Source organism: Nelumbo nucifera, chromosome 6 (genome assembly GCF_055504915.1).
Source record: "Nelumbo nucifera cultivar China Antique chromosome 6, China Antique-T2T, whole genome shotgun sequence".
Lineage (NCBI taxonomy): Eukaryota > Viridiplantae > Streptophyta > Magnoliopsida > Proteales > Nelumbonaceae > Nelumbo > Nelumbo nucifera.
The window spans coordinates 68,579,769-68,588,995 of NC_142654.1; the positions used below are offsets into that span (position 1 = coordinate 68,579,769).

General features: G+C 38.6%; 1 pseudogene across 5 annotated transcripts; it reads left to right on the forward strand.

The window, feature by feature from the left end:
- Window positions 1-6,250: 6,250 nt before the first annotated feature.
- On the forward strand, window positions 6,251-8,721 carry LOC104606931 (F-box protein At4g18380 pseudogene; annotated as a pseudogene). 5 transcript variants are annotated; one of them, XR_016077535.1, is made up of 2 exons: window positions 6,251-8,556; window positions 8,665-8,721. The product of XR_016077535.1 is annotated as an F-box protein At4g18380 pseudogene, transcript variant X1 (transcript). The 5 variants fall into 5 exon arrangements; XR_016077536.1 differs by having other exon boundaries at window positions 6,251-6,611; window positions 7,034-8,682; XR_016077538.1 differs by having other exon boundaries at window positions 6,251-6,611; window positions 7,198-8,682.
- The last annotated feature ends 506 nt before the right edge of the window (window positions 8,722-9,227 follow it).

Genomic DNA, 9,227 nt, shown 5'->3' on the forward strand with positions numbered 1-9,227 from the left:
TTTTCTAGCTAACTACACAGGACCTTATTGTGAAGATGTAACCAGATGTAGACTTTCTTTCATCTGGGTTTGATTAGAAACGGCATCAGTATACCTTAGGATTTATAGTGAAATACCATCGAATACCAGACAAAACTCTTTTGTCCTCCGAAGGTATTTGAGTATGTTCTTTATAGCTATCCAATGCTCTTGTTTTGGGTTTGATTGGTATCTACTTTACACACTCACGACCTGAGCAATGTTTGATCGAGTGCAAAGCATGGCATACATGATGCTCCCTATGGCTGAGGCATAGAGAACTTCTTTTATGCTCTCAATCTCCTCAGGAGTCTTGGGAGACATACCCTTAGAGAGAGTGACTTCGTGTCTGAAAGGGACTAATCCTTTCTTGGAGTTCTCCATGCTGTATCTTTTGACAATCTTGTCAATGTAATTAGACTGGGATAATCCTATTATCCTTTTCGATCCATATCTACAGTGTTAAAGTCCCAAGATGTAGGAGGCCTCTCCAAGATCTCTCATGGAGAATTGTTGCCAAAACCATACCTTCACCGTAGTCAACATTCATACATCATTCCTAATGAGTAAAGTGTCGTCTACATACAGAACCAAGAACCTAACCTTATCTCCCACTACTTTCTTTTTAACACAGGGCTCATCCGGATTCTGCTCAAAGTCAAACTGTTTAACAATGGAATCAAATCGGATATTCCAACTTCTAGAAGCTTGCTTAAGTTCATAAATGGATTGGTTAAGTTTACACACCATGTGTTCCTGACTCGCAGCAATGAAACCTTGTGGTTACTGCATATAGATATATCTTCAGTAAAATCTCTATTCAGGAACGCAGTTTTAACATCCATTTGCCAATTCTCATAGTCATAGTGTGCTGCTACAGCTAGCAGGATCTGTATGGATTTAAGCATGGACACTGGTGAAAAAGGTTTCCTCATAATCGATTCCCTCTTTTTTAGTGTACCATTTTGCTACAAGTCGAGCTTTATAGGTCTCAATCTTTCCATCAGGGCTCTTCTCCATCTTGTAAGCCCATTTGCAACCAATTGCTTTCACCCCAGGGGGTGGGTCTACGAGAGTCCAAACCTTGTTGGTTTCCATTGAGTCCATTTCGACTTTTATGGCATCTACTCATTTCAAGGAATCTATGTCCAATATAGCTTTCATATAAGTCAGGGAATCTTCTTCACTGATCGTGGCTTCTATTAAGTAATTTTCTTGATCATAGCCGTAATGAACGGGAGGCCTAGAAGCCCAGGTAGATCTTCTAAGTTGGGTGTTATCTGGAACTTGTGGGACATCTTCCACTACTCCTGAGCTCTCTTCATCAAGAACAATCTTCTAACGATGATTGTCCAGGATGTAATATTCTTCCCAAAAGTAGGCATTTTGAGTACAAAACACTTTTTGTTCTCTTGGGTTATAGAATGGGTAACCTACAGAGCTTTTGGGGTAGCCTACAAATAGGCAACGACTGGTCTTGGATTTCAATTTGTCAGCACTTGTTCTTTTAACATGTGCCAGACAACCCCAAATCTTCAAGTGTCTTACACTTGGTTTATTACTGGTCCAAAGCTCATAGGGAGAAGTGAATAGACCATATCTAATAGAGTCCGGTTTCTCCTCTCCGACACACCATTTAATTATGGTGTAATAAGAGGAGGTAGTTGTGATACAATCCCATTGTCCTTTAAGTAGTCTCTGAATTCGTTGGAGAGATATTCACCTCCTCGATCTGATCGAAGGGCCATAATCCGTTTTCCCAACTGTTTTTCGACCTCTTGTCTGAACTCCTTAAACTTTTCAAAGGATTCAAACTTGTGTCTCATTAGGTATACGTAATGAGACCACATACATCAGTATGTATCAGGTCAAGTGTGCACATAGATCTTTCAGGCTTTCTTGCAAATGGTTGTTTCATTATCTTACCCTGAAGGCAAGGTTCACAAGTTGGAAGATCTTCTACAGATAGAAAATCCAAAGGACCATCCTTTACTAATATCTGATGCGATTTATGTTAATGTGGCCAAGTCGGTAATGCCACAGGCACATGGTATTAACCGTATCATGTGATCTTTTCTTGGGGATAATTTCCAACGTAGTTTCGGTTATATTTGTTTCCAAAGAAGGACAGAGGATATAGAAACCATTCTCAAGTTCTTTGTAAGTAAGGAATTTGTTATTTAGTTTAATAGTAATTGTATTATTAAACAATATAGAATAACCATCATTGCACAATTTTGAAATAGAAATCAAATTTCTTCTCAAAGTAGGTACATAAAGACATCGACTGTAGTTGCAACTGTTGCAGAAGTCCCCAAGTAAAGCGTTACTTCATTGTCATTCAATCTACTTATTTTGAACCCCTGCAACGTGTTACATGCATGAGTAGAAGCCTCAAATTCAATACATCAGGATACAAAAGTGACCAACATATTGGTCTTTATGACAAGAGATTTGAAATTACCTTCTTTCTTCTTGGTCTCCAGATACCGAGGATGGTTCCTCTTCCAATGTTCGGTTTGCTTGTAGAAGTGACATGCATCCAATGCCTTGTCTTTCTTTTGCTTTTTGGGCTTTCTAGGTTTCTTATGAGGTTTCTTCTTAGGCTTCATCTTTTTCTTGCCCGACTTGCCACCTTCAACAAGCATGGCTATCGACTTATCCTTCTTTATCAGTTCTTTGGCCCTCTGCAACATATTGTTGAGTTCCTAAAGGCTAACTTTTAGCTTATTCATGTTGTAGTTCATGATAAACTGATTGAAGGAGGGAAGCAGAGAGTTTAAGATTGCATCAGTTTTGGTGTCGCCATCTAGCCTAGAACCAAGAGCCTCCAATTCGTTAATGTAGCCCATCATTTTCAAACAATGGTCATGGACCTATTGGCTCTCAGTCATCTGTGTGGTCATCAAAAGTTTGAGGACCTTCTATCGAGTATAACGATTCTACTCCTCGTACATTGTCCTTAGATTATCCATGATATCCTTGGACACTTCGATATTATCGAATTGTCTCTGTATCTGATTGTCTAAGGGTGCTATGATGTAACACCGAGCAAGAGAGTTCTTCTTCTCCCATTCCTGATACTCTTTCTTACAGGCCTTAGAAGCCCTATCACCCGGACGTTCTAGTATAGGATTTTTGGCAACCTTGTCCAATTTCTCAAACGTCAGAACCAGCATAAGGTTACGAAACCAGTCAACATAATTAGGTCCCTTAAGCTTATTGTCATCCAATAATTTGGCGAATTGTCCATTTGCCATTTCTAATAAAAGGCAACACAAATTAGTCCATGAACTAAAATTGATTCATGTTAGCTACATAAAAAGGTTTTTTATCTATGTTCTATTTCCATTTGTTAATCTCTTAAAATTTCCTCCTATTTCAGTGACAGAGACACGATTATGTCTCTGGAAATGTGGGAAATCACATAGGTACATAGAGCCAACTGTTTTAACTGTAAAACCCCACCACTTTCTGTGAATGATCTTATCTACTCATCTAATGAGCTTTCCCTTTGGCCTTTGTTAGACAAGGTTCATTGCCATTTTAGGTTAAACATTTCTATCTAGTAAGTGTTGACCCGTCATATCGTGGACACCAAGTGTGATGGTCCGGAAGAACTGCAAACCTGCAAGAAAAGGGTTAGTCGTAGATTGAAGATTTCATAATTGCAAAAATCTCTTTTTCTCCTCCGCACTCTTCAACATGTCTTCTAATGTAAAAAATAGAAAAACCTAATTTTCTATTAATTACATCAGATCAAATCCTATACATATTGTCTAAAATATATATATATATATATATTTACGGACCAAAAAGAATAGAAAAATAATGCTGGGTACGCAATTCTTGGCGCCATTAAAGAATTCAATCTTCATCACACAAATAGCCCAAGAATCCAAGAAGTAATTATAGAACCATTCTAAAATTATTTCAGAATAATAAATATTTAACTTCAGATCAAGACACCCAATTTTGAGAACCGATAGAACAATTCTGCCAATTTGGTCTGCTTCATATCTGATTTAAATTTGGTTTAAGATTTGAACCTGGCTCTGATACCACTGAAGGGAAGGGGGATCTATCATATGGATGGCCGAACCATGCAGGGTGGCTGGGCGAAATTTAAAAATTTCTTCTCTCCCTTCCGGGAATTGTATTCTCTGTTTTAGAAAAAAATGCATTTTTCAATGATCGTTCTTGAAACAAACCGGACCAGATCTGAAACCAAAAGAAAGTAAGAGCAATACCTGATACAGAATCCACACGTGTATCTCTTAGAGTAGGTGTTCACGCCCAAAGAGGGTACCAAAACCCGCTCCAACTGAAGATGGCGCAGCATGAGATGAAGCAGGTTCAACAATGCAGTCCTTCAGTAAGAACTGCAATCCAACAGCTTGGATCGAGCAAGGGGGTATGAGCAAGAAATCTTATATGATTTTCTTGCAAAATTAGAGGTAGGAACTGAATCTTTATCAATCCAAAAACTGGAGATCGAATTAGGGTTTGGACGGTAAGAACAGAGGGAGAGAACTGAGAACAAAAAAGGTGTAAACAGAAGCAGTTCGCCTCCTCTATTTATAAGCCTTAAAGATCAACTTCTCCTAATCCAAATCTTTATCTAGTTAATTATGGGCCTTAGGCCCATTAAGCTAGCAGGCTCACTTCCCCTTTTAATTGTTGGATAACTTGGTTTTCTTTGTATGGCATGGAACCCTAACGTTGACTTCACAAAAGCCATATGGGTTCAGCCTAGCCTCTGTTACAAGGCTTGGCTGAATTAACTGTTAAACACAATGAACCCCTAACTCTCCTAGTATGGGTTCTTAATGGGCCCAACAGTTACATTAGATAGTCCTTGAGTCCAACCATCTTATGAAGGCCCAAGGACTATGGTCTTTAGTGAGATTAGCCCATTAGGTATAAAAGCCCTAAATGGTCTTACACTTAACCTCTCAACCCATAATGATCAAACACTGCCCGACAAGAAAGGACTTCTCCCTCGGTTGCAAGGTACATTGTCGCACTCTTTGCTCAGATGGATCCCGGGAATTAAAACCTTTTGCAAACCTTTTCATAAAACATAATATATATATATATATATATATATATATATATATATTACAAAAACAAATCTCAAACACGGTTGGAATCGATTGTCGGCAGTTTTGGTTTCCACCAAAGAGAGTGTAGTCCCCGATCGTTCACTTTGTTCGACAAAGAGGCTGATTTTGTCTCTATGATCACCCACTCAAGTGAATTCTCAAACTGCCCCAACATACCCAAGTTTTGACCCCCGAAGAATCTCACTAATTGTCATATCAAAGACAACCTAATCTAATACATAGTGCAGTACCATAATTGAGTGTAGGGGTTAGGTGTAACTTTTCAGTTTTGCCCACCATCTCCAAGGTTTAGGTATAACTAGAAATTGATCTGGGTTCAGTTTTTCAAGCAAATACATACTACATGTGCTTCGGGTCTAACCCTAGCTGTTAAGACAAGATACTCCAACCAACTTGCAGCATATTAGTGTCAACATTGGTAGGATAAAACTCCCTAGGTCTATCCAACAACTAAGAACATTCTAAACTAATACGAGTCTCATAAGTGTCCAATTTAAAGACATATAAACATACCAATTATAATATGAATCAATTATATACTTTTATTTATTTACAATAAATGTTTAATATAAATCAATTTGATTAGAACTAAGGGCATACACTGTCTTACAGTATGTACGGGTTTTGACGGAATATCAAGGGATGCTAACCATAAAAGTAGAACTACTCAAATTTCCAAAACAACCAGCATAGCATTAAATAATAGTCAAACAATAGAGGTATGTTTACTCAATTAACTAGATCATTACGGTAGTTTAAGAAATTTACTATAACTAGTAACCACTTGTAGAAGAAGGGGTTTGCGAATGAGAGGAAGGGGACGAGGGTAATATTAGGTTTTAAAAAAAATTAAAAATCACATGGTATTATGTATGTACTGGTTTTGACGGAAATTTTCCTTAAAAAATAATCAAGCAGTAGACTTCATTAATTAAAACATAAGGGTAATTTAAAAAAGTTACTATAACTAGTAACCACTTTGACCACTGTTATCCACTTAACGGCATTAATCTCGACGGTGACTGTCAGTGTTTATTGAACCTCCCTTCGCAGACGTTAACGTAACGTCGTCGTTAGAAACCTGTCACTGGATGGGCGCGAGAGAACGGAACAACGCCCCATCTATTCAGAGCAAGTATATATGTATGCGTCGCGCCTTTCCTACTTCCGATCGCCGAGAAATCGATCCTTCTGGCTCTTGCCTTGCTTTTTAAAACCCCAATATCTCTTTAAAATCCTAAATCCCCCATCCATTTCAATACTTCTCTTTCTGGGGTTTGAGCAATCGGGGCTAATTTCAAGTGTTTTTAATTTTTCCGGAAAGATTTTGCGGGATTTCGTTGGATTACTTGAGATCCTACTGGTTATCGATCTAAATCTGGATTTCGGATGTGTGGAGCATGATCTTCCGGCAAAATGATCAGATTTTTCGGCAAATAAATGTGGATCATCGGCGAGGTGGGTAAGGTCAGTTGTTTATCAATGGACTCCATAGTGTTTGTCTTAGTTGATGTGAAGTTTGGCGTAGTTTTATAGTTGGAATCTTTTTGTTATTTTTACCCTCAATAAAAGATTGGGTTTTGCGAAGATTTGTTTGTGAGATGAGTTGCTTGCTTTTAGGTCGCCCCAAGATCACGAAGAATTTAGGAACTTAGGGTTTTGACATATTTTTTAATGATGGGCACGGAATTTTATAGATCTTGAGGTTTTGTATGTTTTTTTAGTAAGAAGGTTTTTTTCGTCGGTTTCCAAGATTGGGAAAAATCCACGGAATTCGTTTATCATAAATCCTAAAAGCATAGCTGAAAATTTCTGATGTTCTTGTTTGGGAACATATTTATTTATCTTTTAATTAGATTATCTTTTTTTGGTTGAACATGCGTACATAGTCAAAAGTTTTGGTCTCAGAAGCATCGTAGTTCCCCGACTGAGCTTCAAAAGTTCAGCATAAGGTTATGTTCTCATGTTCATGTTCAGATCTCGTCCAATACTGCATCTATCTTCCTTAGTCCAGAAGCCTTGAACAATTACTGTTTTATTACTTAAACACCAGATTTTGATTCAGAAGGCTGGTTTAGTTATCAAAGACAGAAGACAACCAGAGGTGGTTTCTTGGGTATGCTGTAGAATATCCTTTCTTTCATAACTGGAAATTTGAAAGACAGGGCGAACAAAAATGCAGTCAAATCGAATTTATTATGCTGATCTTAGTAATGATGTGGATCAAGGCGAGTTTGACAAAATTCCTGATTCAGTAGTTCTTATAATCCTCAACAAGCTTGCTGACATTCGGTCTCTTGGGCGCTGCACTGCTGTCTGCAAGCGTTTCAACTCCCTCGTGCCCTATGTCCATGATGTCTACATCAAGATTGACGAAGTTGTAACAATCAATGGCGACAGTGACGAAAGCTCATATTCTTCTTCCCACAAACCCCGTAATTTCTTCTCCAATCTCCTCAAATACATGTTCTTGAACCTTCTCAAACCGTTCCATCATTTAAGAAACAACAGCAACACAAACAAAACCCTTCTCCCCCAAGTCTCTCAGTGTACTCTTGATCAAGTCCTCAGGAATTTCCATCACATTCACAATCTATGTATTGAATTACCAACTGCTGATGTTGAAACTGAAGATGGGGTTCTTCTAAAATGGAAAGCAGAGTTTGGAAGCACACTCCAAAATTGTGTTATTTTGGGAGGCACTCAGATTGAAAGGAAACCAGTAACTGATCAGGGATCACTTGAGGACAATGGGAGTATACCAGAATCATTTTACACGAATGGGGGTTTGAAACTGCGAGTTGTGTGGACTATTAGCTCATTAATTGCTGCTTCTACAAGGCACTATTTATTGGAACCAATTATCAAGGATCATCCAACCCTGAGAACTGTGGTTTTTACAGATGCAGCAGGTCAGGGAACCTTGAGCATGGGTATCGAGCAGCTAAAGGAATTTAGGGAGAAACCCTTGGCTGCATCAGCCTCTTCGAGACGGACTCAAGTGCCAGCCTCAAACATGAAATTGAGGTATGCTCCATATTTGGATCTTCCAGAGGGATTGGGCATGCAAGGGGCAACACTGGTGGTTATCAGAACATCAGGAGAAGGCAGTAGGAGTAATAAAATGGAGGTAGAGGCATTTGTTCATGGGGCGTTTGACGGGCCATTCAAGGCAGCAGTGAAGGCATTGGTGAAGCGGAGAACTTACCTCTTGGAGATGAATGGCTTCTAGACTTAACTACAGTTACATGGTTAACAGGCTGCTTTGTCTATTCAAGTTAGCAATTCAGTTAATTTACGTGAAACTAATGAAAAACTTCAGACAACTCTTTTAGCCAACTATAAGATCAGAGTGAAGGCTGCGAATTCAGTTGCTGCGTTTCCAGGGAGATGTGGTTTCTGTTTGGATCGGGTAATCGTTTATTTTTGTGGTTCCCGTCTGTTGCTTCTCTGGTTTTTGTATATGTACAGTGAAAACTGATTGAGAGGTGTTTCCTATCTTATGTATAAAAACAAATAGGTATTGGCGGCTTAGCAATTAATTGGCAATTTGGCATATGAAGTTGAAAATTTGAAATGACTTTTTAACATTTTGAAGAGACCTCGCCCGAGGGCCCTGACTTGGACACTAAGGACAAATTGGCACTACACATTTAATGACATCTGTGATAGATTGAATGCAAGTGCAGTGCAAACAAAGGTTGCAGATTCAGAGTGGGCAAACCGCAAACACAACTTTCAAAGTGATTTGTGCACGGGGAATAAGAAATTGACTTGCTGGTGAAGCTAGTTTTTAGTAGCTTCGGGTGGCTGTCAATACATCACAACCGAAGCTGAAGCCTTCCCAAATAGGCTCTGAAATAACTTTCACCGCAAAACTTTTTCTTTTTTAGTTGAAATATTTGGGTTTTCCAGATTTTTCACCAAATAAAGCTTATATAGGCTATTTATGTGAGACTCGAAAAGCGACTGCATGAAATCCCTCTCAAATGGGCACTGAAATGAATGAATGGTGAACAGGTTTGTAGTTCAAATCAATTGTATATGTACTGATAATTTAAAATACCTCCCATGGGTATTTGG